Here is a 6,253-nt window from a genome sequence, read left to right on the forward strand (position 1 = left end):
TGAGAGCAGAAATGTACGCCTACCGCATTGGACGTCAGTGCTGGTTTGCCCAAGATGTGACGAGCAAGTGCAAATAGACCCCACGCATTCAGGTCGCCACTGGCTCCGTCCTGTCAACCAGCTGGGGCTTTTGGCTGCACTGAGTTCATTTACACAACAGCAATGAGCCTTGTCTGGGAGTTAAAAGAGAAACTTTCTGCTCGAGTGCTTAATATTGTACCAAAAATGAATGCACCATCATACTTTTTCAAGGACTCCTTCTACAGTTTCTCCATTAAATTATATAACCTGGCACAACTAGTCAGGTTTCTTTCATTTAGAAGAATGTACCAGCAGACTTCTTTCCAGCTAGAGGAGAATGCTTCTAATTATGTGACCAGTTCAGTTACTGAAATACACTGTACTATTAGCCAGGTGATTGAAGAGCGGTTTTGACAAGCTCAGAGCCTGTCAGGGACAGGAACATAAGGCCTTAGGCCAACATCCAACTCTTTCCTGCCTACCTAGAGCCACTATCTGAATAATTCACGGTTTCCATATGGGGGGGAGGGTGATGTTTACATATTTCACAGACCTTATTTTTAGCAAATTAACAATAACTGGAAAAGAAGCAAGGGCTTTGTACTTCTGCAGAAAAGCAGCCTTCCAAAAAGCCCTTCCCTCCGTCTCCTGTTATAATTTATAGTATGACGAAGCTATAAATCAGTCATCATACCAGTTAATTTTTTTTTCAACAGCTATTACATCTGCTACTTTTGCTTCAGGACATGAAGGGACAAACACAATTGTTATCAAGGAATGAATTGTGTGGGATAAGAGCTTTGCGGTGCTGCTTTCTCCAGGAAGACATTGATGGCAGGTGATTCTCCGGGACTCATACCACCTCCTCCAGCAGCACCCGGAGAAAGCCCGCACTGGCTCAGAGTCAGATACAGATGCTCAAAACCACATCTTTCAGAGATCCCCAAACAAGGACATTTCCCTCGGCCTCTGGCCATCCCTCATTTCCTTGGGTTGTTGCTGCTTCTGTGACGTATTTCACAAAGCTTGAGGCTGGAAACCCCCTCCCAGGGCGAAAGCTTGCTTCTTTCCCTGTGGTGATCACCTCCTAACTTCGAAACACCTTCTTTCTGAATTACATGCATGCCTTGTTTACCCCTTTCTTTCTGTCTTAAGCACAGTTTTGAATTCCTTTTACTCCATCTGCCATCTGGATCGGCACAGCCTGGGGCCTGGGTGGTAACTGACTTTAGATGCGGTCATCAGAGTGCTGAGCATTTTTATATCCAAATGAAAAGGGTTGTTCTCTCAGCAAAGCTGAACAAGTGATGACATTCCTTGGGCTAGAAGGAGTCAAGCTACACGGGCTAATTTTGACCCCAGGGAGTGACTACAGTTTCCCAGCTCTCTTCACCTCCCTTCCCACCCCCAAAAGGCCTTCATGGTAAACAGAACCCTGGGTCTCCAGTGTCCCTGTCCTGTACGAGAACATGGCAGGGGCTCAGTCAGGGGCACTGGGCTCCCTGCTGGGAAACACCTTCAATCCCAGCTCCTCTAAGCCCCTCCCGAGCAGCGCCTGAGAGGGGACTTCATTTCTGTGAGCTCCTGTGTCCTCATCTGCAAATCAGGAGGATGAACTCCTGGGTCCCCAAGATCCCCCCCTCCCCATTACTAACCCTAGTAACCCACAATGAGACCTACAGGATAGATTGAACAGACATGTTTGTTCTTTTTCTCTATTTTTGGCAATATTTGAAATGTTTCTGTTTTTATTTTTTTAAATCCTATTTTCTTTATTTCCTGCTCTGAAAGGATAAGGCAGGAAATAACATGCCTACTTTAAAGAAACGAAAAATGTTAGCTCCCACAATAAGGTGAGATATAGACATAGATATAGACATAAATTCACTTATTTATTGAGTTCTTAGTAGATGGCAGATATGTGCTAAATACTACACAGTTGCAATTGCTGGATTACTTGTATACATTCTTTTGTTTTTTTTTTTTTACTTATATACATTCTTTTTTTAAAAAAACTTATTTATTTATTTATTTTTGGCTGTGTTGGGTCTTCGTTTCTGTGCGTGGGCTTTCTCTAGTTGTGGCGAGCGGGGGCCACTCTTCATCGTGGTGTGCGGGACTCTCACTGTCGCGGCCTGTCTTGTTGTGGAGCACAAGCTCTAGATGCGCAGGCTCAGTAGTTGTGGCTCACAGGCCCAGTTGCTCCGCGGCATGTGGGATCTTCCCAAACCAGGGCTCGAACCTGTGTCCCCTGCATTGGCAGGCAGATTGTCAACCACTGCGCCACCAGGGAAGCCCTACTTATATACATTCTTAATCAGCCTTACCACCTAATCAGAGCAAGCAAATCGTCCCTGATGTGTCCTAGAGATAGGATCTGGTGTAAACATCACTGGGCTGGGATTTAGGAGACCTGAGTTCAGAGCCAAGTGCCTCTCTCTCTCTCTCTCTCACTGGGACATGACTCTCAACCAAATACATTAATTTTGGGCTCAATCACTGAAATGAATCTGTCCAATTCTTTCCAGCTCTTAAATTATACCATCTGCAAAAGACTATTGCAAAATAATATTCAATGTCATTAGCCATTGAGGAAATGCAAATTAAAACCACAGTGAGATATCACTTCACACCTGTCAGAATAGACAAACTAAATAACAGTAACAATACCAAATACTGGAGAGGAGGCAGATTATACTAGATCCATTCTACACTGTTCGTAGAATATACCATGGTAGAGTCACTGTGGAAAACAGGTAGGCAGTTTCTTATAAAGCTAAACATGCAACTACAATACAAGCCTGCAATTGGACATTTATTGCAGGGAAATTAAAACTAAGAGTCACGTAAAAACAGTATATGGCTATTCAAGGAAGATTTAGTCATATTAGCTTAAAATTGGAAACAACTCAGATGTACTTCAGTGGGTGAATGATTAAACAAACCATGATATATTCATACAAGGGAATACTACTCAGCAATGAAAAGGAACAAGGTACAGATACACAATCTAGTGGATGAATCTCCAGGGCATTATGCTGAATGGAAAAAGACAATACCAAAAGGTTATACACTGTATGAGTCCATCTTTGTAATATTCTTGAAATGACAAAATTATAGAAATAGAAAACAGAGTAGAGGTTGCCAGAGGTCAGGGATGGAGGAGGGGTGAAGTAGGACAGGGAGGTGGTGATGGAATTTTTCTGTACCTTTTTTTCAATGTCAATATTCAGGATATTGTACTTTCGTTTTTCAAGATGTTACCATTGGGGGAAACTGAGTCAAAGTTGCAAGTTAGGCAGTACACAGGATTTCTATTATTTCTGATGACTGCATGTGAATCTGCAGTCATCTCAAATAAAAAGCTTAATAAAAAAAATACTACTGCCTATTCTGATAGTATTGTGTTTCCTTGTTCCAGCTTGAGCCCTAATGAAAATCTGGGGGAAGTCTGGGGAAAAATAGGCAAGAGGTTGACAAAATGACAGCAAGGTTCTTGCCCAGCCTTTGAGCCCCCTTTGTGATGCCAAATGCTAGGAATGTGTGTCTGCCTTCAGCAGCTGTGTGAAAGCTCAGGACTGAGCAGAGAGACCCTCTCAACTTTTAAGAGGCAGGTGGCCTCTCCAGGGAGAAAGTGTCCCTTAAAGATAATGCAAAATAGCCCCAAGCTGAAAAGAACTTTTACTGTCCTGACCATTTGAAAAGCTATTGACAGGCAGGGCTGTGCTAATGAAGTTAAAGTGCTTTGCTTCTGCTGGCGGAAGCAGCAAATCTGGTTCTAATGGCTTTTCTTCAGAGAAATCCAGGTGCTGTGCACACAGGACCCTCACAGCGGCAAATGCAGACTTATTGAAGCTAACACTCCACCCCTTTCTAGTGACAATATTGCAATAAGAGATGTAAAGGCTGAAAGGCCTGACCAAGAAGGCTCACTCGAAGTCTACGGAGGGAATACTGGAGGTAACAGCAGTTAGCATTTATCCGGCACTCACGGGGCACTATCATGCAGTATCTCATTTAATCCACACAGGAACCTGAAGAATTGGGTGTAATTATCTTTATGGTTTACAGATGTGGAAGTTAAACTTCAGAGAGGTTAAGTGACCTGCCCAAGGTCATAAGGGACAAGCTGAGATGTCGCCAGAGGCAAAGCTGAGTTCTCCATCCCTGTGTAGGAAAGCAGTCTTCCGGATGGTGTGTAGTAGAACAGATCTGCTTGAATGGGGACAAGGTGTGCCCAGAGACATGATCAGGTACATTTTATAGAGAAAATAAATCATAACCGACTTTTTATAGCCATTCAAAATTTACAACAAGGACCTATTGTATAACACAGGGAACTCAGCTCAATATTCTATAATAACCTAAATGGGAAAAGAATTTGAAAAAGAATAAATATATGTATATGTATAATTAAAACACTTTGCTGTACACCTGAAACTAACACATTGTGAAACAGCTATAGTCCAATATGAAATAAAAATAAAATTCATCTCAAAAAACAACACAAAAATTTACAACAGCTCAAGTTACTATGGCATAGAATTTGAATGGTTCCTTCTATCAAGTTCCCAAATTTAATAATTACTCTTTTGGGGTGTACAGCTTTGATACCTAACACTCACCTCCAGAGAAGGCTCCAGAGTGGCTGCACCATGTGGTGCCCTGAATCCTCCCACCTTCACACTGTAATATTCCTGTGATTATGACCTTGGTGCCCATTTGGGTTAGTATCTGGGAAGTTCTTTATTTAGCATGCGCATATAAAACCTATACCTTTGCTTTAGATATAATTTGGTCTTATTTCACATTTTTTCTTCTGCCTACAGAAGGTATGTGTGACTACTTATTATTGGTATTATTATCATCTATAAATAGTTGCTCCTCAATGCAAAAAATCATTTTATTGTATTTCTCTATTGTTGCTTAACAGTGATAATTAAAGTCTGACCCTTGATAAAAGTACAGTAAATTACAATTTTCTTTAAGAAATGAAAAAAACAAGATGTGTTTCTAAAAACAAAAGTTAAACACTATTTAGTTTAATTAGTTAATTAAAGAGAACCATAGCTTTCCATGGCCTTAGAAAACGACTATTCGAAATAGTTACTGATTACTGAGGAGTGTAAATATTTTATGACCTTTTCATAATTTTAATTATTAAGTTCAATAAAATTATATACTTCAATAATTTCTTGGATGCTTACTCCATGGTTAACTTTTCAAACTTTCTTATGACTTGTTTCAAATATTCTGAAGAAAGCAGGCATTTAAGTTTTTTAAATCAATTATCTGGCTCTTTAAAAGCCTATGTTTCCTTTCAGTAATTTATATTTTAAATTGACTTTAATTTGTACAAATACTTACTGTGAACTTGTAAAATCAGGAGTTTGGCAGGCTATACACGGCAATCCCTTCCTTCCAAAAAAAGATGTAACTCACTAGCTAGGCAATCCATTGAAGACTATCTCAAATTTAGATTAGCGTAGCCTGGTAATCCTTCTCATCCTCGTTTAAATGTCCTACTTGTTAGGAGAAGTTATCAAATTAAGCCTTGGTGGCCAAGCAAACTACGTCAGCCGCTACCACAAAGCATCCAGTTTACCCAGGGGGAAAAATATTGGAACATTTTAAAACATCTGCAAGCACAAAATAAGAAAGTATCAGATCAAAGAGAGGAAGCTAGTTACAAGGTCAGTGGAGCAATTAATAAGCAAATACAAGAAGTCTCATAAAAGTCCAGAAACGTTCATTTTCCTTTCCTGCATGAAAACTGTCAAATTCATGCTAGGGAGCTATAACAAAGGAAATAGAAAAGGTGCCACTTTTGAATAATAGAGTTAGTAGATTGGTGTCATGCTAGGTAAATAAAGACAATCGATTCCAAAGATTATTCCTGAAGTATGGATGACTCTTTGGAAATCAGTAACCATGGTCAGTTAATGGCTTTGTTGAGAGTCTCTGGCAAGAACTCTTGAAAGAACATTATTCTACAGAATAATAACAATTAGAGTCATGTTAGTAAGTTAACTGAAAATTTTTAAAAAGCAAAAATGTACTCAAGAAGAACTACTCAAAGAAGTAAATGAATAATTTGAAACACATTTAAAATATTATAGAACAGCTGGAAAGTTTGCAGCTGCGATAACACAAGTGTAAAGGTTTACATCAAGAGTTTGTTTTGAAAACTGCAAGATTCCAGTTTCTTATTGCTTTATTCACAGAGAAACTC

General features: G+C 39.9%; 1 long non-coding RNA gene across 1 annotated transcript; it reads right to left on the reverse strand.

Annotated features, from left to right (window-relative positions):
* Nucleotides 1-1,892: 1,892 nt before the first annotated feature.
* Nucleotides 1,893-5,539, reverse strand: LOC141276606 (uncharacterized). The gene is made up of 2 exons (XR_012326500.1): nt 5,389-5,539; nt 1,893-2,272 (listed from the first exon to the last, which is right to left on the reverse strand). It is a non-coding gene; the product is annotated as an uncharacterized lncRNA (long non-coding RNA).
* Nucleotides 5,540-6,253: the final 714 nt, after the last annotated feature.

This window comes from Tursiops truncatus, chromosome 15 (genome assembly GCF_011762595.2).
Source record: "Tursiops truncatus isolate mTurTru1 chromosome 15, mTurTru1.mat.Y, whole genome shotgun sequence".
Taxonomy (NCBI): Eukaryota; Metazoa; Chordata; class Mammalia; order Artiodactyla; family Delphinidae; genus Tursiops; species Tursiops truncatus.